Here is a 24,587-nt window from a genome sequence, read left to right as displayed (position 1 = left end):
AAACTCAGGGTTAACTGGTTTAGATAGTCATGGGAGAGTGCATGAAGGAGGTGTATCTGCCCCTAGGAACATCATGAGGAAATGAGAGGTAGGAGAGGTGTGGGGTGATATGTGAATGGTGATTTTTAATAGTGAGAGTATGTCCCTTTCCAGAAGGGGAATGGGGCAATGGCTCATAACGAGAAAGGAGTGAGTGAAGGACAAAAGGGATTTTGAGGGAAAATATGTTTACCTCCTACCACGACAATAGGAGTTTTTGAGGGTGTGGTAGGACCCCAATACTCCCTCAAGACCGAAAAAGTGGCACCAGTATCCAAGAGAAAGGTAATGAAGCGTCCATCCACCAGGAAGGTGACCCTAGGCTCTTGATTCTTGATGGTAATAGTCTGGAGGGAAGGCCCAGGGCTCCATCAATCCTCCTCTGCCAAGCCCAGGAGAGGCTGGGGTTGCCGGCTGGCTGACCAACCTCCCTTCCCGGTTGTTGGGCAGTCTGCCCCCCAGTGTCTCCTTTGATGGCATGTTGGGCAGGGGTTGTAGGGTGTTCTCGGCAAAGGACAATTCTTACCACATTTGAAGCAAGCTCCAGGGGGTGTCACATTGGGACGGCGTAGTGATGGCCTTCTCTGAATGACCTGGGCCAACATTTGGAATTTGGCATTTTTAGCTCTCTGCCTACGGCATTCACTTTCATCCTCTCTACCATGAAAAGCCTTTAAAGCAACAGCGAGGATTTTGGTCTGAGGAGTAGCAGGGCCCTGTTCAAGCTTTTTAAGCTTGGCTTTAATGTCAGAGTATTTTTGCGCCAGAACATATGTCATTAAGACATGACGGCCATCAGGGGTTTCTGGGTCGAGTTATGTGCACTGTTGAAGGGCCTTGGTTAGTCTATCCAGGAATTCTGAAGGTGTTTCCTCCTTCCTTTGAATGACCTCCTGCAACTTTTTAAAGTTAACAGCCTTGCGGGTGGCCTTTTTCAGGCCCGCCAAGAGGCAGGATGTAAAAAGGTCATGAGTCTGTAAGCCTTCAGGGGTGTTGTAATCCCATAGGGGATCCTGCTCTGGGACAGCATGAGGGCCCGTGGGGTGGTTAGGATTGGTCTTATGATTTTCATCAGCATGGGCTTGGGCTAGCTCCCAGACCCATTGCCTTTCCTCGGGGAGAAGTGTATTGGCCAAGAGCATGTATATGTCATGATGAGTGAGGGTATATGCTTGCAGGACCCATTGAAACTCCCGAATGTAAGTGGTGGGTTTAATGGTGATTGAGCCTAACTTCCTCTCCAGCTGAGTAATGTCTGACCTGGAGAAGGGCACGTGGACTCTGATGACACCCTCGGGACCAGCTACCTCACAAAGGGGTGCGATTGTCTTAGGGGTGGGAAGGAGTCCTTTAGACCTGGTAACAGGAGGACTGAAAGAAGCAGGCGGTGGACAGGAAGGAGAGGGAGGGGAAGGGAGTATCTCTTTGGAAGAGGGGGAGGTGGAGCAGGCAGAAGAGGACGGAGCGGAGGGGGATAAAATGGAAGGCTGAGCATCCATGGAATCAGGCAGAGGATGAGGAGGGTATAGCGGAAGAGAAGGGGCAGATGGGGCTGGGGATAAGGTGGGGGTTCATCTGCTGGGTCGAATGAGGAAGAATCTGTGAAGTCAGAAGTAGAAGTAGGGGAAGAGAGGGGATTGCAAGCAAGGAGGACCTGAGGGTGAGGGCAGGAGGAGCAGAGACAAAGTGCTGTGTGGGAAGGCTAAAACCTTCAATGCAGGGAATCTCCCTCCACTTTTTCAGATGCTGGCAGTAGTTAAAAAGGTCCCGGGGGAGGTTTTGATCTAAGGAGCCTTCTGGAGGCCAATGATTGCCATTATCCAGTGGATATGTAGGCCAATCTTGGGTACAGAATTTGATTAAGAGTTTGGGCTTGATGTGTGGTGTGAGGGAGAGTGTGGCCAGATTTTTTATTAAACATTTGAGAGGTGAGGCTTCAGGTACAGATGAAGAGGTGCCCATTGTCACAGGGAGAGATGGAAGAGAGAGAAAGAGAGAGAAAGAGAGAGAGAGAGAGAGAGAGAGAGAGAGAGAGAGAGAGAGAGAATAAGAGTAAGCGAGAGAGACAAAGAGAAAACCCGAGCTGGAACAGCTTCCAGGAAGCTCAGGGCGAACGGGGGTCAGGTGGGTGTCCCCAAAATGACCAGCTGTTGCGAGGAAATACAGAGGGTACTAACTGGTCGTCACCAGTGAAGTGCGATCTGGAAGACCCAATGGGTTTGGAGCAACGGGCAACCTGACGTCAGGAAAGTTTTTGAACGCAGCTGATGAAGTCAGTAATGAAAACAGAACTCCAGCTCCAGCAGAATGCAGTTCTAGGACGGGAGTTCACGTTTCCCTGAGCATAGAGGCAGCTTCAGCCAGACACAGCAGCCCCGCAGGAAACAGCAAATCTAGCTGGCAGCAGCAGTGGCAGCAGAGGAGGAAAAAACACAGGGCCTCTCGTGTAAACTCAGAACCCTCACGCCCCAAATGGAAACGGATCACCAGAGGGTCCACTGTGACCAGTAAAGGTTTTGGTTGGAGGAATTCCCTCTCCCCTACTGGGCGTCTAGAGTGTGCCAGACGATCATGGTCACAAAACAAGAGGTAGCCCGAAGGGAGTTGGCGAGCCGGGGTCAGGGGAGGCTTATATACATCAGATCAGTGGTGAGTGCAGGAAGCTGGCGTCTGAAAAGAGCAGACCAGGGCAGAGTGTCTTGGTGGAACGGGGGTCGGGGCTCTTGTTGGAAAGAGCTCACCCATATCCTCAAACGGGGCACCAGAATGAAAGAACTCCCCACGCAAAGGCACTTCGCCGGGAGAATTCCAATTTTATTGCAAAAAGCTGTGTGCTTATATAGAACTAAGGAGGAGATGGAAGGGCTTAGATAAATGGCAGGCAACCTGTTTATTGGCAAGTTCTTTCAGATATCAGCTCCGGAGCCCAGGAGTTAGTTCTCATTGGGGCTAAGGTTCCCCGCCAGCGAGATTTGAAATTGGCGCCAGTGAGAGAGTTCACACGGGCGGGAACTTTTCGCGCCACTTCAGAAAAGAAGAAGGTAGGAAGAAGAAGTCCTTAGGCGCCATGTTGGGGTTTTTCTCTGGGGTATGACTGCCGTTTATACTTTTTCCAACAATGAGTATACCAGACAGTGCCTTGATTGACTGGTTTTCATTAAAATGGTGTTTAACAGAGATGCCAGAAAGTTGGATCCTGCTGAGTAGTGGGCCTAGAGCAATGGTGGGCAGGTGTGTGATAAAACATCTGTGGTGGGGCCATGTGGATCTGCCATTGGCTTCCAAATGGCTTGTGACTGACATGGTGAAGCCAGCAGACCCTTATATGTAAAGGCATCTTGTTATATGGAGACGTTTCAGGACACTGTTCAAAATCAGATTGCTATAGTCAAGGGGGCAAGCTATGTGGGATAGAAGCCTGGTTCTTGTATTCTCCTGCAGACCCTGACTCACCACAAGTGACAGAACTCCCTCCCGTACTGTGTTCCATTTGAACTCCTTGTATTTCGTGAAGCAAATACCAAACTTCCAGTGCAGCAGCAAGAAACACCACGAAAATAGAGGATGACCATATGGCTTCACAGTCCACACGGGGAGATATTTAGCCCCCAGGGGCCACAGTTTACCTACAAAGGGAGAATTCAGCAATGCTGCCTCATGTTCATTGGGAAAAAAGAAACAATGTCCTCCAGGTCACATAGATGCAGACCCAGCTTTTATGGTCTCACTAGAAAGGAAGCTAAAGCTCCTGACAACAACATATATTTCAAGTGCCCAACCTCACAGACAGTTTCCCAAGAAGTCTCTAGGCCAGCAGAATTCCATGTGTGTGGAGTGTTTACCCTGTCCCTTACTTTTGAAAACTCCTCTACCACTTCCAAGATTGTGAACTCCTGATCGATTTCCATTCCAGATATGTATTCACGGAATTTCTAACTCTTCTCCTCTAATTGTGTCTTACTTGGGGCGAAGGTATTGTCAAGGCATTGTTCTGGATGAGAGTGGGAAGATTTTTGTGTAGCACATATTTACATACACATTGGATACATTTTTCAATTTTTCATTCGAAATACTGAAACCCTGACACTAACCCATACCCTACTAGACTCTGACTACTAATCCTAATATTATGGAGAAAAATAACCCAAACAGAATAGAAATACAAGCAGTTCAGAGGAGGCATGGTGAATAGTTGGTCTTGCCTTTTGTATGATATAGGGTAGGAGTTATTAATATTGTCGATTTTTTTCTTGAAATAGTTCTCCATGTGTTTTTAAAGTTAACACACATGTGAATTCCTGTCTCCCTTTTTCTGTAGCCAATTCAGCACATGTATTTTTATATGCACATATAAAATCCTACCTGGAATACACGTACATTTTTGTGAGGTGGCTAACTTGGCAGATACAAAGTATGAGAAGAAATCACTCCTCCTAAATGCTTTTGGAACTGAAAATTCAAACTATGAGTGAGCTTTTTAGTTGAACAACATTATACATAAATCCATGTTCTGTAAAATGAATATTTTTGGATCTGTGGATGATATATATTTCACGATGAATTTTGATTGGCATATATTTTCTACTTTCCAATGTATCTGTGTGATATATATATATATATATATATATATATATATATATATATATATATATATATATATATACATATATATATATATATATATATATATATATATATATATACACTCTAGATTTTTCAAAATATTAAATACATGTGTCTTATTATACACTCCCTAAATTCACTAATACTCATGTATGTGGTTTTATAATCAACTTTTCATAAGATTATTTTCAGAAACATTCATCCACCTGAAATACATATTTGTTTTCTAGTACTGAAAACTTACTTCAGTGAATGGTGCAAACAAATCCTTATATTTCTACAGTAACTGACCCACATTAACATCAATGCTAGTAGATTTCTATGGGACATGATGTGTATTTTGACGTTCAATTTTATTCAACACTGGTACATTTCTATTTCTTCAGTTTTTGTACATCATAAAATGTACATTTCATCCACAAGTTCACAAATTTAAAGACATTTGTAACACATTCAATCACATCCTGCTTCAGAACACATATATTCCTCCTTGTTTTTGACTGCTCATTTCATGAGACTTCTTTCCAAAAAAAATTATTTTCGATTTCCATAATCACTTTTGAAGCAAAGCTCACACACAATTTATGATCAATCACAACCCTAATATTATCATTAGATGTATAACTGGTTGGAATGAATGTATGTATATCAATATAAGATTTGCTATGTATTTTTAGATATTAAGTTATTCCAATTTGTAAAGTTGGAACAAGATATATTATTTATTCACAGTATGGTCTATTCAATCATTCTCTCTATATTCATACACACATGGTACACCTATTTGTGCCCCCAATACTAATTTATACCTCTTCAAAATATTGCTCCCAGAAATGGTGCAAGAAATACTCATGTCACCTGATCTACATATACATTTTATCACAGTAATACTCTGGCAACAAAATGCAAAGTCACACTTACGATTGTACCAAAGCCTAAATGGAATATGAGTATGGATTATAAAAATCATCCGTGTCCAGGTTGGCTAATGCTCTCAAATGTCAATCCTATTGGTGACTACATATGTGTTTCTTCCTAAGATTATATATTCAACTTCAAGCCTGCTGAAAATGTCTAATCCAATCAATCACTTTATCATTTGCCTGATTTCCTATGTCTCTATTGATATCTGCTTTCCTACATATTTTCCCCAATTCATCATTGTGACCAACTCTTCATATGTGCTGACATTTACATTTTCTCTCTACCCGAAACTAAAGAACTTTTTGTCCAAATTCTATACTTACTCTTTTTTTCTAATTCTACCAACTATCTTCCTAATCCTACCAACTATCCTTTTTAGACTGGATGTTCTCTTCGACATTCAATCATCCAAGGTACAAGGTCCTATACCATTGTGTATAGATTTATCTGAGACACATGTGCAGAACATAATTAAAAGTTAAGTATCCCAATCAAGGATCCAATGCCCTCTGGGCTTCAAATCTTACCAAGATTTCTGTTTTCATACATATATTTCACCTCTATATATACTTATAAATATCGCAGGTTCCCAATACCATTATTCATCCAGCAGAATGATTCCTAACCCAAATCAAACATGTTATTAACCCTAAGCATACTCTTTGCCCTCAATCTAACTTTACAGAAGAGCAGGGACAGAGTTGGTCTTACAATACAGGAACATAAGAGATCTTCCAACTGCTGAGAACCTCAAAGGTCCATGCAGAAATGAACCCTGGGGAAGATAGAGGAAGCTATGAAGGACGTGAGAGAGCAAAAGTCATCTTCCACGACAAACAACCTGGTCAGGATGAATGGGTGTGTCTGAAGCAATCTCTCTCTTCTTAATGTAGAGAAGATGGACCAAACAGGCCTGTGTGGAGAGCTGCTTCCGGGTGCTATGTTTGATATACCATTCTAACTTGTGAAAGAGTCACAGAAAGTAGGGGCAGCCTCCATCTATTGGGACACTTGGAAGCAACTGTTAGGAAAAAGTGATTGCCTAGGAAGTGACCTCATTCAGTTCCAGAAGGAAGTGACCTACATCACTTTCTTGGTGATGGAACTCTCTGAACTTGGGATCCAAAAAGCCAGGCACCCAGAGGCAGTCCCAGTCCCAGTCACAGTGGTCTCACATGATTGGATTTACCAAGGACAGAGTCAGTCTTTCTTGGTAACTACTGATGTGAAGATGGCCAAATGCCAAGAGAGCTCTGAAGAGTGGCCTTTCCTGAGAAAGCAGGTAGTGGCTCACCACTGGCACCTGACAACTTCACATTGTTGGCAAGGAGACCAGATCTGACATAGGATAGCCCATTTCGGGGGAACATAGTATGGCCCATCAGTCAGAGCACACTCCGGATAGTTACAGACCTACTTGGGGAAGGCGGTGACTTTGTGGGTGTGCGTGTGAGTTTGTGGTTTTGTCTCATGATCTGGGAATAGGTAGGAAAGTCGGTTTGTTTGGTTTGGAGTGGATCGTTTCTAGTAAGTCTTTTGATAAGGCGAGTGTTTCTATGTCTGTTTATCCCACTGTGTCTGTGGTTGTAGACATTAGAAAAGAGAATGCATCAATGGATGTTTCCTGTTTTTTAGAAAGCTTCACAGCATTCATCCTGCACAATTTATAAATGGACTGTGGCTTGCCTTATGGATGGGCAACAACTACTATCTTCCTAAGTTCCTGTTTTCTTCTTGAATTCGGGCCACTCTCCAGAATAGGCTCATGGTTTGGTGTCCACAATATGTACCACCTCCAAGCTCTGTGACATGGCCACGTACTGGATAGCTGAAGGGAATGGGATCATCTCAGAAAACTCAGATATCATTCGAGAAACCCTGCTTTGGGCCATTTGCTTACCTATTGTTCTGTTGCCCTGAATGTCAGAAACGTCTTTGTCTCAGTCCACCCCTTTGTGAAGCCTGAAAAAAATGGTTTTCAATGGAAATTATTGGGAATCACCTGTAGCTCTTTGCTTAATTGCTTTGGAAAGGGATGTGTCTGCATCAGACTCGTGGCAATGTGTGAGGCTGTTGCATAGATTCTCAGAACCTGATGGATCTAAAGAAAGATTACATGTGTGCTTCCAAAACCAAAATGGCCAAAAAAGCAGTCATTGTGGACGAAGTCTCTCGACTTCCTCTGTAAGGTTCCTGACCTCCATCAATTGAAAATAGGGATCCTTTGTGTCAAATGAGTTCTTCAAACCCTGCAGAAGATAGCCCATAGGTGCTTGTGTTTTCTCATGATTCCAATTCACATAAAGAATATATACCCGAGAGTCAGTAGGCCTCAAATTCGAGAAGCAGAGCAGTATTTATGGCAGGCCTATTTGATCACTCCTGGTTCTCAGGAAGGGTGTCCAGGCAACCCTGACTTTAGGCAAATGAGGGGCAAGGGAGGTTATTTTGTACACTCTCTTGGAGTGATCCCCTCATGGAAACCTCGAGCCACAGGTTATGATGAGTGTCTATATGGAAGAAGATGAGGGCCTTGTGGGAGTGCTTTGGTTTTAATGTAGTCATTTGTGTGGCGGTTGGAAGTGATGACTGGGTCTACCTGGGCTTGAACTCTGGTGTGATTCCCCTTAGAGTCTGAGTTCTGGAACTGATCTCAGAGAAATATTGCCATGAACTGTGTTCAGATTTTAGGAGGCCACGCATGGGATTCGTCCTTGGAAACTGAGATCAAGGACAGGGTGGCTTTCCACAGAGCCTAGGAATCTCAGCTAGGATATCACATGATTTTATTCTGAAAGATTTGGCAGCCATAGTTGAGAGTCAGAACACCCATGGACCTCACATTAAAGACATCAATGGGCCTGGCTTCATGTGACCTTTTGAAGACTCTATGGGAAGACTTGCCTGTGAGAGTTCTCCAGAGCTTTCATTGAAATGAGCTTCCTCACCATTTAATGGTTCCTGAATGAACTGAATCCCACAGTGTCTCCAACTTCATCCATGAAAAATGGCTAGATAAATACAATGAAATTTTTGAAATTCCAATGATGAGGTGGCACTGGAGAACATTTGGATGTCTTGTTGCTGATCATGAGTGTACCATAGAATGCCATGATTGACCGGGTTTCATGAAAATGGTGTCGAACAAAGATGCCAGTAAGTTGGAGCCTGCTGAGTAGTGGGCCTATTGCAGTGGTGGGCAGGTGTGTGATAATACATCTGTGGTGTGTCCATGAGGATTTGCCATTGCCTTCCAAATGGCTTGTGACTGACATTGTGCATCCAGCAGACCATTCTATGTAAAGGCATCTTGTTACATGGAGAGGTTCCAGGGCAAAGTTCAGAGTCAGATTTCTATGGACAAGGGGGCAAGCTCTGTGAGATATAACCTGGTTGTTGCATTCTCCTGCAGACCCTGACCCACCACAAGTGACAGAACTCCCTCCAAAACTGGGTCCCAGTTGAACTCAGTGAATTTCATGAAGCAAATACCAAACTCCCAGTGCAGCAGCAAGAAACACCACGAAAAGTGGAGGATGAACAAATGGCTTCACAGTCCACACGGGGAGACACTTAGCACCCAGTGGCCACAGATTACCTACAAAGAGAAAATTCAGCACTGCTGCCTTATGTTCATTAGAATACAAGAAACCATGTCCTCCAGGTCACATAGATTCAAACCCAGCTTTGATGGTCTCACTAGAAAGCAAGCTAAAGGTCCTTACAACAACATATATTTCAAGTGCCCAACCTCAGAGGAAGTGTCTCAAGAAGTCTTTAGGCCGGCAGAGCTCCATGTTTTTGGAGTGTTAACTGTTAGACCAGGACACAAGAAAAGACCACTGACTCTAATTAAAATCAAATTAAATTAATCTTATACTTTCCACCTTTCATGCTGCCTCCCCTCCCAAAACAGCCGGAACAAGACAGCAACCCCAGCTTTCCTACAGCCAAGCTTTATAGCCCAGAAAGTTACACAAAAGGGGTGTTACAGATAACAGAACTCTGACAAGCATCACACTAATGGTAGTTTAGATTTTTTTTTCTGTCCCTACATCAGAATTCAGAGGACCATTTGAGCCTCAGAGAGGGATGTTGTTTGGCCAGAGAAGGCAAATATTTATGATGTGTCACTAAAGTTTCAGAGAGGGCTGCTATCTGGTCAGAGAGCTGGGCATGCATGAGTTCAAGGCACGGGCAGGCATTTCAAGCAGGTTCAGAATTTGCAGTTATTTATGGTAAAGCCAAAATTATCTTTTCATGGCTTTGTGGCAAGATGGCTCCCAATTTTAATAAAAGATCAGGTTGGGTGTATCATTTCCCCCTTTTCTCTGTGTCCCTTTCAAATCTTTAATAGATTAGGGGTAGAGCACTGAGGAAATTTTAATCCCTCAGGTAAGATTCTCCAAATTTTTAGAACTCACCCAAAACCGATCTCTCTGATTTTACCTGACTTTATTAATTACTTATATTGATAGTCTATTTATCTTTCTCTCCATTGTTGTAAGAAGAGTGGCGTCAATCATTATTTCTTCTTCTGACCTGAGGCAGGGTGAAGTGAGTGGGCACGGCATGAGGGACATGAGTTGCCTTTTAGAAGTCAGTTGGGGGACATGAGTTGCCTTTTAGAAGTCAGTTCGGATTGAAGTCTGGTTGGGGAAGAACAGGTTGTAAAGTCATCTGGGGATGGGTTCTTCTATGAGAGAAACAAAAACCATGAGTACTGAATAAATGTTGCAGCAGCTGGAACATGTCACTGTATAGAAGTTCCCTCACCAGTCTTTAATATTCCCAGTTATCAGGACTATCAAATTAATATTTAACTTTTAGTGTTACAGTTGTCCCTCCCCATAAGATACAGTTTAACAATTTAATGTCATCTGATCTTGTAAAATCCTTTTTCTAGTATGACCTCTGTGTCTAATAGAGAAACCTATAATTCTGTAACTCAGGGCTGGATAATCGTACTAGCAAACACCAAGCCTACCTGTGTAGGTTACAAATATCTGTAGGCCTTAAACTGAAATCTTCTGCCTCTGGCAGCTCTTCTTGATAGTCTCTTTTTATAAGTATCAAGCATTCCTGTCTGAGAATCCTTCTTTGTAGCCTCCAGTCTTACTTATTTTGGGAGGCTAAAATAAAGTGCATACCTTAAAATATTATTATTATTATTGTTGTTGTTACTATTATTATTGTTATTATTATTATATTATTATTTAAAATGCCCAGGAATGGCCGTATTTTGGTCTTAACTGTCTTTCCAAAGTGTTTAAGATGAAGCAGTCAAACGGACTTTTTTTCTATCTATTGTTAACAGTCAGCTGAGCTTTATGGGAGTCAATTCTGGAAAAACGAGAGCAGATTTTCAATTCTGCTAGTGCCATTTGCGCTAGGTGGGTCCAGGTCTTGCTTGACCATTTGGCTTCCCTCAGAAGCATCAGGGATATCTCCTTTCTCTGATGACTCTCCTCTTCGTAACAAATGCACTGATTGGCTTTCTGTTCTCCAGTGGTCTCATTAATCTCTCTGATCAGGAGGTTATGTGGCTCAGAGTTGCAAAGCTCTTTAGAGAAGTCCCCTGTTCCCTTTATTCAGATTGACTCAGAGGGTAAGAGCCAAATATTGGTTTTCTTGGCCCTTTTCATTTAACTTTAATTTTAAATCCTAATCTTAAACATCCAGCAAATAAATTTTAACAGCCTTATATTAAGAGTACTGGACTTTAATGTCTATAACTTTATAATTATCTTTTAATTAATTGGGATATGTATTATTCTGTCTGTATTGTAGGTGATGACTTATTATCTTGAATAAACCCATGTTGTGTTCTTAAAGCAACACATTTGTAAAACACTAACAGGGAATCTTTAGATCACTTATAAGAAAATTTCAAAATAAAATTAACAAAAGTAAAAATACTTAGTTCGTGTAATAGGTACCCTAAATTTTTTGGCTGAGTATTACATTATATCCCCTGTTTGAGATCCTAGGAATCTTGACATTTTTTATGTTTTTAACATAACTTTAAAGAAATATTATCTGACCTACTGGTTTCGTAGTCATTCTCACATATAGTAAGATGGGACACACAGCCTTATCTCAGGTAAGGCAGGGCTCTTTATAAATCTTAAGTATTTTAGTTCTAAAGCTGATCTTTATTTTTAAAAATCATTTGACAAAGTTTACATAAATTGTTTGCGGTCTCATGAACATTAGCTAACACCATATGATATCACATTTAAAACATGAATTAAAGAAAGCCTGAAAGTTTTCAACTTTTACATAGATTAGGCTCTCATTAACTTAAAAATACATTTAAATTGTTCCACAATGTAAAAAGTAACATAAAATTTTACATATCTTATTGATAACAGGTAAATATATCTCCAATATATTTTTTTACCATACAACTTTAGAACACCAGATTGATATAATGCTCTTTTAAAGTTTCTACCTTACAGACTTGCATACCTGTAAGATACGAAAACATTAATAGCATCACAATTACATTGATGTTTCTACATTAACCAAGTTTAGCTTTTAAAGAAATGGCAGTACAGTGCTCTAAAATAACAGTTCTGATTTAATAAGTTGTTTAATTTTTATGGTTCCTTGCTCTAGAAAAAATAAAACTTAATAAACACAATGTTATGGGTAAACTTATGTTTCAAAAAATTTTTGTCTCATTAACACATGACTGATTTATAAAATCTTATATAGAGTTTAGTAAAAACTTATACAGACCTTAGTAAATGAATCAGATGTCTAACAAAAGTACTCACGAATGAGTAATCCCATATCAAATTTACTTTACTTATTTATCAAAATATTAGAGAAATGTATTGAACAGTGTAAATCATTTTTATGTTGAAGAAAATGTCCTAGAACCAAGGCACATTAGACGTTTTGTAGATATTAATATTTTATAAGATTTTTGAACACCTAGAAAAATTTGTAAGCTTAAATTTAAAAACATTTATTTTTATCTGTTTATGCAATTTAAATTGAAACATTTAAACTACGTGAACTAAAGATCTTTGGATCCACTTTTTAAAATTTCTTTTTATGATTGCTTTTTTTATGAGCGCTCCTTATATATGTTAATTTGTGTATCATATATATGATATACGGACATATGTATATATAGACAGACAACACATAACAAAATTGTGCACACATAATAATAGTAAATGCCTTGTAGTTTTTCGCAGGTGAAATCTTTATTGCAATGTTTCAAAAAGTCCACAGTTGGTCAAAGATAGAACTGATCCGAAAAACATTAACCTAGGTCTGTATGCTCAGAATCATGAGCTCAAAAATAATAAAGTATCTAAGGAAAACAATAAGAGTCCTAGAAAAAATGACTGGACAGTAATTAGTAAATACCATACAATTTACTTTTTTTTTCTGTTAGGCATCAAATCAGTCACCTACTAAGCTTGCAGGCTTCTTTCATTTGCATTTCAACATAAGTCATGGCTGAGGTCTGGAAGGAGCAGGAAAAAACTGCTATTCTGAGTAGACACCTCAGGCCTAAGGCATTTTAACCATAATTTTCAGGTTCGGGTGTTGAAAATTATGATACAAGTTTAAGATACAATTCACGAAATTTTATGTCTTTACATCTTATTTTGTCAACAGATACCATACTATGGTTTACTATCCTTGTCCAAATTAATGCACTGGTACACACAGTGACATTTTCCCTGGCTACCGAATTTAAAATTGGTTAAAAAAAAAAAAGACTGAATGATTGGGAAGTTACTTGCCAACTTGGAAGTAGAGTTCTTCAGTTTTCCATCCTAAGTGTTTAAGTTCTCTGGCATGAATTACCTGAAATCTTAAACTAAACAATTACCTAAACCCGACTTTTAACTGCGAGATTGTGCAATGCTTCAAAAACCCATTCAGATACCAGTTTGTTATCATAAAACATCATCATTTAGACACACATTCAGCTAAGATCATTCCCAAGAAAAAATTTATAATATCAACACATTATTGCACATGTCTTAAAGGACCAGAAACAAAGACACAAGACAGACAGAAAGGTGGTAGAGACTATGGTTGTCAGACAGAATCCTTTAAACCAGAGCAGATAAGAGAAAAATCTTTGACACCAGTGGCACCATAAAAATCTACTACACCAGTGGCACCACGGGGGGGACCAGATGTTTTAACAGAGGGGCAACCTGAAATGTAAAATAAAGTGTCTATATGGTGACTTTACTAAATTTAGTGTCCCCTTTTTCTTTTTCTCTTTTTTAACAAGACAGAGGTGGCATAATCCTTACAGTGCACGGAAGGAAGGAGGGTATTCCCTGAATAAACAGGGCTTTGGCAGCTGCTGGGGGTCCCTCAGTCCCTCCTTTTAGTTACAGGATTAGCTCCTCTGGTTCAGTTCCACCCCAAACAAGCTCCATCTCCTAATATTTCAGTAGACTTCTCTCACAAAGTTCTGGGGCGGAGGGGGGGTACCAAATTTGTAACTTAAAGTTCGGTTCCTGACCTAGAAGCCAATTTATACCAATTAAATAATGAGGAATGGGTTCTGAGAAAAAGAAAAGGGGAGGTTAATTGCTTTGCTAACAAAGGAGAAACACAGGGGACTCTGCCAAATGTTGTGACTCTCTTGATCTGGAGGGACAAGGGGTTTTAATGGAGTTTCACTTGTTAACCTGGGAGATACTCAGTTCTTAGGTCCCCAGCAGTCATTGCCCTCTGCAATGGGTGTGCTCCAGGCAGCCAGCTAGGGGCTTCTATCATCCTGCTTAACAAAGGGGGGTAAAATTCATCACAGTTCCTTAAAACACAGTTCTAACGGGTGTCAGGCTTACTCTCTTTATTACCCATTTTCACGTCCAATATCCTTAAGTTTTTACCACCGAAATCACAAAACAAAATGAACAAAAGCAAACAAACAAACAAACAAAAAATAGAACGCAGAACAAAACACACACACACACACACACACACAAAAAGAAAAACAGAAATGCGGCGCCTAAACAGAAAAACAGTGGTACAGTGCAATATCTTGCTAAAGTTCCAGGGTAGGAGAGCGTGCGTGCCCGTCGGCACCTCTCTACACTTCCAGAGGAATTTCCTACAGAACAGAACAGAGGACAGAATTATTCTTGTTACTGTCTGGACAGGAGTATATGTGAGCCTCCCCAGGCCACATCTCTGTCATCAGAAGAGATCTCCCTTAACCGGATATCAGATGTTATAAAGGCGCCACTTACCTATGGAGGCCTCCTCCATCAGGTGCTTGCTACTAGTTTTAGTGTGGAGGTTCACTGCAATGCTCCCGGGACTAAAGGCTCTCTTCCAAATATAGATAAGATGGACCAAATCAGGCCTGAGTGGAGAGCTGTTCCTTGGTGCCTATGGTTGATATACCATTCTAATTTGTGAAAGTGCCACAGAAAGTAGGGTCAGCCTCCTTCTCATGGTACGCTTGGAAGCAACTGTTTGGACAAAGTGGTTGCCAAGGCAGTGACCTCATTCAGTTCCTGAAGGATGCGACCTCACCTCACTTCCTTGATAATGGAACTCTCTGAAATTGGGATCCAGGAAGCCAGGCACACAGAGCCAATCCCAGTCCCAGTCCCAGTGGTCTCACTTGCTTCGATTTAGCAAGGACAGAGTCAGTCTTTCTTGGTACCTACTGATGTGAGGATGGCCAAATGCCAGGAGTTCTCTGAAGAGGGGCCTTTTTTGAAAAAGCAGGTAGTGGCTCACAGCTGGCTCCTGACCACTTCACAGAGTTGGACAAGGAGACCAGATCTGAGACAGGACAGGCCATATCGGGGGAACACAGTATGGCCCAGCAGTCAGAGGACACTCCGGAGAGTGAGAGACCTACTTGGAGAAAGGAGATGCCTTTGTGGGTGTGGATGTGTGTTTGTGGTTTTGTCTCATGTTCAGAGAATAGGTAGGAAAGTCGGTTTGTTTGGTTTGGAGTGAACTGTTTCTAGTAAGTTGTTGGACAAGGCGTGTGTTTCTATGTCTGTGTATCCCACTGTGTCTGTGGTTGTAGACATTAGAAAAGAGAATGCATCAATGCATATTTCCTGTCTATTAGAAAGCTACCCAGCATTCATCCTGCCCAATTAATGAATGCTCTAGGGCTTGCCTTATCAATGGGCTACACAGGCTATCTTCCTAAGTTCCTGTTTTCTTCCTGAATTCTGGCCACTCTCCAGAATAGACTCATGCTTTTGTGTCCACGATATGTAGCACCTCCAAGCACTGTGACATGGACATGTACTGGATAGCTGAAGGAATTCCCAAGAATCTCAGAAAACTCAGATACCAGTGTGACCAGGATAGTCTCAGTGGAGAAACCCTGCAATTGGCCTTTTGATTACCTATTGTTCTGTTGCCCTGAATGTCAGGAAGGTCTTTGCCTCAGGCCACGCCTTAGAGATTCCTGAAGAAAACAGTTTTCAAATGGAAATGAATGGGCATCACCTGTGGCTGTTTGCTTAATTGCTTTGGAAAGGGATGTGTCTGAATCAGCCCCTTGGCCCTGTGTGAGCCTAGAGCTTAGAGTCTCAGCACCTGATGAATCATAAGAAAGATCCCATGTGTGGATCTAAATCAAAATGGCCAAAAATCAGTCATTGTGGATGAAGTCTCTCGCATTCCTCTGTAAGGTTCTTAACCTCCCTCAAGTGAAAATAGGGATCCAATGGGTCACATGAGTTATTCAAAGCCCTGCAGATGCTAGCCCATAGGTTCTTGGGTTTTCTTATGAATCCAATTCAAATAAAGAATCTAAACCGACAGTCAGTAGGCCTCAAATTGGAGAACAGAGCTGTGTTAACGGCAGGCATATTTGATCACTCCTGGTTCACAGGAAGGGTGTCCAGACCAACCTGACTTTTGGTAAATGAGGGAAAAGGGAGATTATTTGGGACACTGTCTTGTGCTGCGCCTCTCATGGAATCCTCCTGCCAGAAGTTATGATGAGTGTCTATATGGAAGAAGATGAGTGTCATGTGAGAGTGTTTTGGTTTTAACTGCGGTCATTTGTGTGGAAGTTGGAAGAGATAACTGGGTCCAACTTGGCTTGCACTTTGGTGTGATTCCCCTTAGAGACTGTGTTTTGGAACTGACCTCCGAGAAGGTACAAGGTCCTATGACATTGTATATCCATATTTCTGGGACATCTCTACAGAACATAATTCAATGGTAAGTATACCAATCAAGGGCCAAATGAACTTCTGGACTTCAAATCTTACCTAGATTTCTGTTTTCATACTTATATTGAAAGGTTAATAAAATAGATACTTGTCACTTCCTGTTTTTCATGTATGCTTAACAAAACACCGTTGAAATCTTGAGAACTGTTTACTATTCTTGTTCCCAGAATGTGCTGTCCCCAACTGCCAAACTTCAGAATGTACTCCGTCAACCAGTTGCACGCAAACAGCCCACTCGCCATTACCCATCAATAAATTTCTCTCCCTGCCCTCTCCAAGGAAAATATATAAGCATTTCTTAAGCTGTTCTCAGGGCTCTCTGCTCTGTTCAAGTGATCTCTGAGCCCTTCATGCCGGACTCCCAATAAACCCTTGATCTGCTCATCAAGCTGCGGGCCAAAATAACTTTTAACCATGAAGGCCCCCAAATGAAATTTCTAAATACTTCAGTAAAAACTCCTATAGTCACGGCTTTAACTATATTAGTAGAAGATGAACATCCACCCTTCACATGCCCCAAGACTGATCAAACAGGCAAGCTACCCCAAAAGTGGATAACATATTACCCAGATGCCTGCACAAAAACTGCTGGGTTAGGCCTGGCCGTGAAACAACCTCCAATAACAGTGGAGTTAAAAACCTCAGTCTCCCCAATCAATGTCAAATAATATCCTCTAAGCAAAAAAACTAAAGGTGGGATAAGGCCCCATATTCAGAAATATCTGGCCTTAGGGGTCCTAAGGCCCTGCCAATCAGCCTGGAACACTCCCCTGTTACTAGAAAAAAAAAGCCAGGAACCGGGGACTATCGCCCCATTAAAGACCTAAGAGAGATCAACAAAAGAGTGCAGGACATTCACCCCACGGTACCTAATCCATACAATCTGCTTAGCACTCTGAACCCTGAGCGGAAATTATATACTGTTCTAAACTTAAAAGATGCTTTCTTTTGCTTGCCTCTGCATATAGATAGTCAGTTGCTGTTTGCTTTCGGGTGGGTAGACCCAGAAACCAAAACGTCTCGTCAACTAAATTGGACTAGACTCCCACAGGGGTTCAAAAACTCCCCCACTCTCTTTGATGAAGCCCTCCACAGAGATCTCAACAACTTCAGAACTACGCACCCTGAAGTTACCCAGCTTCAATACGTGGATGACCTGCTACTGGCAGCCAACACCAAGGAAAACTGTGAGTCTGGGACCCAAGCACTATTATATGAGCTTGCTCAACTCGGGTATAGAGTTTCTGCTAAAAAGTCCCAAATTTGCTAGCATGAAGTAATCTTCCTGGGCTATTCCCTTAGGGGCAGTAAACGATGGCTCACTGAGCCAAGAAAACAAACCATTGTGTAGATACCACCCCCATCTTACAGCAGACAACTCAGAGAATTTCTTGGGACTGCTGGCTTTTGCAGGTTATGGATACCTGGGTTTGCGTCATTAGCTGTTCCTTTATACCGCTGTTAAAGGAAGATGCCCAATTCCAATGGAACCCTGAGTATCAGGAAGTTTTTGATAACATCTAAGGACACTGACACTGAACGCCTCAACTTCACTGAGCTCAGCCTGCAATTACAGCAAGCTCTACACTACGTTAAAAATGTACATCAACTCACTCACCTTGGTTCAAAGAAACTGCAGGCATTACTGTAGGATTAAGAACAGAGTTTTTCACTAACCAACTCACAGCGAAATGAAATAACTGAATGGGTAACAAAAGCCTGTCGGGTCCGTCAATTGGGTAATGCTTACCCTTCCAAGATTCCTAGAGGAAAGCACCTACGAGGAACCAGACCAGGACAATTCTGGGAAGTGGACATTACTGAAATTAAGTCAGCAAGGTATGGACTTAAATATCTCCTAGTCTTTGTAGATACATTTTCAGGATGGATTGAAGCCTTACACACACACACAAAAAAAAAAAAACAAACAAAAAAAAAAAAAAACAACAACAACAACAAAAAAAACCGCGCAAATGGTTTTCAAGAAGATCCTGAAAGATATTTTTCCAAGATACGATCTGCCTAATGGACTGATAATGGACTGGTGTTCATGGCCCAGGTAAGTCAGGTGTTAACCAGGACCCTGTGGATTAATTGGAAGTTACATTATGCTTATATACCCCAGAACTCAGGACAGGTAGAAAAAATAAATAGAACCATTAAAGAGACCTTAACGGCCCCCTTAGGGATCTGGTGGCTATCTCTCCACCCAGACATTTTTCAGCTCGGTAGAGGTCTTTCCTATTGAGATATACCTGATGAAGAGGATCTCACTAAAATTCCATTAAATCTCTTCTGTACCATAGATAATTGAAACAAACATTATGGATGCAGGGACACGAGAGCCAGATGCAGGTTGGGTAGCCTATATTACTATGTATGCCCGGCAGACTATCAAAGCGACAAACAGCCACGGCTGTGTGGGGGAAAAGCCGACTTCTTGTGTAAGTCATGGGGATGTGAGCATACAGGGGCTGCCTGGTGGAACCCAAACTCCTCATCAAATGGAGTACACAGCATTGGCCATATTACCAATTAGACAACCAAAAACTATGGCCCCCAGAGGGTTCTCTAGATCCTCAAATTCTGCATGACATTTTTAACTTCGGCAAGTGCTCAAAAGGGGGAAATTCCCCTATGTGGAATCCTTTTCCCTCCTTCGCTCACATCCTGTACTATGCTTCCCCAATAGTTCCTCACCCTCAGCCTTCTGCTCTAGACTCTCTGCTTTCACTCCCACCTCAGCAACCTGATTTCTCCCCTCCAATTACTAGATCAAAAACCCAAACCTCCGCTGGATCTCAGAACATTGCCCCCTTGCTGAGGAAGCAGGTATCGAGGTACCCCTCCATCCACTCACTCCTCTCTTTTCCTGTCAGTGTCTGCACTAGGTCCCACCAAGTCCTCTAGCAAGCTTAGCCAAAGCTCAAACCAGCTGAGAAGAGCCCTCAGACCCCTATCCAAGATGTAATGAAAATGACCTTTAAAGTTGATTTGCCATCACTGAAAACAGGTTCTAAGAATTTAAAGTCCCTCACAGGCTTTTTGGAATACTTACTCCCATCTTCCCCTCTGCTCTACCTGTTCTACTGCTCAAGTTTTTGTTCTAGGAAAATCCCAAACCCCTTTCTTATTATTCTTTGGCATCTCTCCTTCCTCATTCTCAGATCCATGGAGCTGCTCTCAGCATCGCCTTCCCTGTCATCCCCCTCTGTACCAGGTCCACAGAAATGTCTTAAATGACCTTCTCCAGAAGTTTTCACCAAGGCTTACTTTAGGTCTTTCAGCAAAAGAGTCCCTCTGAAAAAGTTCAATGGAGATAAACTTCCACTCTTCGTGTTGCCCTGTTCTACTTGGCCACTGGCTGGAAAAATCACCACCCCTAAGCTAGAAATCGCCTTACCAGTTTTTCACAAAATATGTGAACAAGGACTCTGGCCTTGAGCTGGGGCTTCACACAGATGGCTACATTTCTAAGATAAAAAAAGTTACCAACTGGGCTCCATGGTGACAGCTGGCAAGAAGGAAAAAAAAGAGACAAACAAGCTCTCCAGTTCCAAGGTGTCCTTGAAAAGTTAACGTGCACAGAACAGAGGAAAAAAACAGAAACAAAAACTGATTTGTGTGAATTTCTGCAGACTGTGAACTTCTGAGCCCCTTCCCATACATGTTGGGTACAAATACTAAAACTACCAAAACTTGGGGTTCAGGGGATTAATTGATTACAACAGAAGCAATGCCCTCTAAATATGGATGCAACCAAATACAACTGCTTTCCTGTCTTTGGTGCTATCTTAGGTGCCTTTCCTTGTCCGTCCCTACAACAGTATAATTCTATACACTTTAACTTTATTTATGTTTTCATAAAATGGTCAATAGATGCGATTAATTATGTAATGATGCAGATGTTTTCCAGAGTGCTCTATCAGGACACAGGTTCATTTAAAGATCAAATAGGGGGGCATAAAATCCGGTTCCACTGGGAACCTGTATCCCTCACTTTAGCCATCCTATGAGGAATAATAGTTGCTGAAGGGGTGGGCACAGGAACAACTGCCCTAGTCCATGAGACACAACAAAGACACAATTAGAAGCAGAAATAGACCAAAGCTTAAAGACATTAAAAACCGACCTCACAGCTTTACAGGAATTTTAACCTCTCTCTCTCTGAAGTTGTTTACAGAGCAGGCGAGTGTTGGACCTCCTCTTCATGGGAGAAGGGTGCCTTTTTGCTTGCATTGAGGAAAGAATGATGTTTTTATGCCGACAATACTGGAGTTGTAAAAGAATCTATGAGTAAATTAAGAAAATGACTTGAAGAGCGTCAAAGAAAGACAGAGGCCCCCAAAGGGAGGTTTGAGTCTTGGTTCACATAGTCCACCCGGTTAACTACGCTTTTATCCACCCAGGCTGGTCCATTAATAATTCTCATATTATTGTTAACTGTAGGACCCTTTTGCTCAACCATGTAGTTTCTTTTCTCACCCAAATTGAACCTGTTATTAACCCTAACCATACACTGTTCTCTCAATCTAATTTTACAGAAGAGCGGGGACAGAGTTGGTCTTAAAATACTGGAATATAGAGGATCTTCCACCTGCTGAGAACCTCAAAGGTCCATGAAGAAATGATCCCTGGAGAAGATGTAGTCAACTATGAAGGACCTGAGAGAGCAAAAGTCTTTCATGGCAAACAACCTGCTCATGATGAAGGGATGTGTCTGAATCAGCCACTCTCTTCTTAATGTAGAGAAGATGGACCAAAGCAGGGATGTGTTGAGAGCTGCTTCTGCGTGCCAATGGTTGACATACCATTCTAACTTGTGAAAGTGTCACAGAAAGTAGGGGCAGCCTCCTTCTCATGGGAACCTTAGAAGCAACTGTTAGGACAAAGTTGTTGCCAAGGCAGTGACCTCATTCAGTTCCTAAAGGAAGTGACCTCACCTAACTTCTATGGTGATGGAACTCTCTGAACTTGGAATCCAGGAAGCCTGGCACCCAGAGACAGTCCCAGTTCCAGTCCCAGTTGTCAAACTTATTTTGATTTACCAAGGACAGACTCAGTCTTTCTTGGGACCTACTGATGTGAGGATGGCCAAATGCAAGAAAAGCTATGAAGAGGGGGCTTCCTGAGAAAGCAGGCATTGGCTCACCACTGGGATCCTGAAAACTTCACAGAGTTGGCCAAGAAGACCAGATTTGAGAAAGAACAGGCCATTTCGGGAACATAGTATGGCCCACCAGTCAGAGGACTCTCCGGATAGTCACAGACCTACATGGGGGAAGGAGATGCCTTTGTGATGTGGGTGTGAGTTTGTGGTTTTGTCTCATGTTCTGAGAATAGGTATGAAAGAAGGTTTGTTTTGTTTGGAGTGAACGGTTTCTAGTAAGTTGTTTGACAACGCGAGTGTTTGTATGTCAGTGTATCCCACTGCGCCCGTGGTTGTACACATTAGAAGAGAGAATGCATCAATGAATATGCCCTGTCAGGTAGAAAGCTTCCCAGCATTCATCCTTCCCAATTTATTAATGGACTGCAGCTTGCCTTATTGATGGGCAACACCTACTATCTTCCTAAGATCCTGTTTTCTTCCTGAATTCTGGCCACTCTCCAGAATAGGCTCATGGTTTTGTGTTTAAGATATGTACAACCATGAAGCTCTGTGAAATGACCATGTACTAGATAGCTAAAGGGAATGGCGAGCATCTCAGAAAACTCAGATATCAGTGTGATCAGTAAAGTCTCAGTGGAGAAACCCTGCTTGGGGCCTTTTGCTTACCTATTCTTCTGTTGCCCTGAATGTCAGGAAGGTCTTTTCCTCAGGCCACCACTTTGTGAAGCCTGAAGAAAACAGTTTTCAAATGGAAATGAATGGGTATTCCTGTGGTTCTTTGCTTAATTGCTTTGGAGAGGATGTTTCTGAATCAGCCTATTTGCCCTGTGTGAGGCTGTGGCTTAGATTCTCACGTTCTGATGGATATAAAGAAAGATCCCATGTGTACATCCAAAACCAAAATGGCCAAAGAGCAGTCCTTGTGGATGAAGTCTCTCGCCTTTCTCTGTAACTTTCCTGAACTCCATCAAGTCAGAATAGGGATCCTTTGGGTCAAATTAGATCTTCAAAGCCCTGCAGAGGCTAGCCCATGGTTGCTTGGGTTTTCTCAAGACTCCAATTCACATAAAGAATCCAAACCCCACAGTCAGTTGACCTCAAATTGAAGAAGTGAAGCAGTATTAATGGGAGGCCTATTTGATCTCTCCTGGTTCACAAGAAGGGTGTTCATGCCACCCTGAATTAGGCAATTTAGGTGCAAGAGAGCTTATTTTGGACACGGACTTGAGCTGTGCCCCTCATGGAAAACTCTAGCCAGAGGTTATTATGTGTGTCTATATCGAAGAAGATGAGCGCCACGTTGGAGTGTTTTAATTTAAATTGTGGTCATTTGGGTGGCGGTTAGAAGACATGACTTGGTCCACATGTGCTTGAACTCTGGTGTGATTCCCTTAGAGACTGAGTTCTGCAACTGAACTCAGAGAAGTATTGCCATGAATAGTGTTGAGATTTTAAAAAGCCAGGCATGAGTGTCGCCCTTGGAAACTGAGTTCTAGGCCCAGGGTGGTTTTCCACAGAGCACTGGGCCTCTCAGCCAGGATACCAGATGATTTTATTCTGAAAGACTTGGCACCCATTGTTGAGAGTCAAAACTCATATGGACCTCACATTGTAGACCTAAATGGGCATAACATCATGTGATCTTTTGGCCACTCTTTGGGAAGCCTTACCTGTGAGTGTTCTCCAGAGATTTCATTGAAATGAGCTTCCTAACCATTTAATGGTTCCTGAAAGAATTGAAACTCACAGTGCCTCCAACTTCATCCTTGAAAAATGGCTAGATAAATACCATAAAATTTTTGAAATTCCCATCACCAGGTGGCACTGGAGAACCTTTGGATGACCTGTTGCTGATCATGAATATTCCAGACAGTGTCTTGTTTTACTGAGTTTCATGTAAATGGTGTAGAACAGAGATGTCAGTAAGTTGGACTCTGTTGAGTAGTGGGCCTAGAGCAGTGTTGGACAGGTATGTGATAAAACATCTGTGGTGGGGTCATTTGGATCTGCCATTGGCTTCCAAATGGCTTGTGACTGACATGGCACAGCCAGCAGAACCTTCCTTGTAAAGGCAACTTGTTAAATGGAGAGATTTCAGGACATTGTTCAGAATCAGGTTGCTATGGTCAAGGGGTCAAGCTATGTGGGATAGAAGCCTGGTTCTTTTATCATCCTGCAGACCCGGACCCACCACATGTGACAGAACTCCCTCTTGCACTTTGTCCCAGTTGAACTCCTTGTATTTCGTGAAGCAAATACCAAACTCCCAGTGCAGCAGGAAGAAACACCAAAAAATGGAGGATGACCATATGGCTTCACAGTCCACACGGGGAGACACTAAGCCCCCAGTGGCCACAGTTTACCTACAAAGAGAGAATTCAGCACTGCTGCCTCGTGTTCATTGTGAAATAAGAAACTTTGTCCTCCTGGTCACATAGATGCAGACCCAGCTTTGAGGGTCTCACTACAAAGGAAGTTTAACTCGTGACAACAACCTATATTTCAGTGCCCAACCTCAGTAGCAGTTTCTCAAAAAGTTTTAGGAAAGCAGAGCTCCATGTTTGTGGAGTGTGTACCCTCTCCTTATTTTTGGAAACTCCTATACCACCTCCAAGTTTGTGCACTCTTGAGCATTTTCGATTCCAGAAATGTAATCACAGATTTTGTAACTCTTCTTCTCT

Source organism: Callospermophilus lateralis, unplaced genomic scaffold (genome assembly GCF_048772815.1).
Source record: "Callospermophilus lateralis isolate mCalLat2 unplaced genomic scaffold, mCalLat2.hap1 Scaffold_72, whole genome shotgun sequence".
NCBI classification, from domain to species: Eukaryota; Metazoa; Chordata; class Mammalia; order Rodentia; family Sciuridae; genus Callospermophilus; species Callospermophilus lateralis.
The sequence above is the reverse complement of the archived record's forward strand: the minus strand, read 5'-3'. Positions refer to the sequence as shown.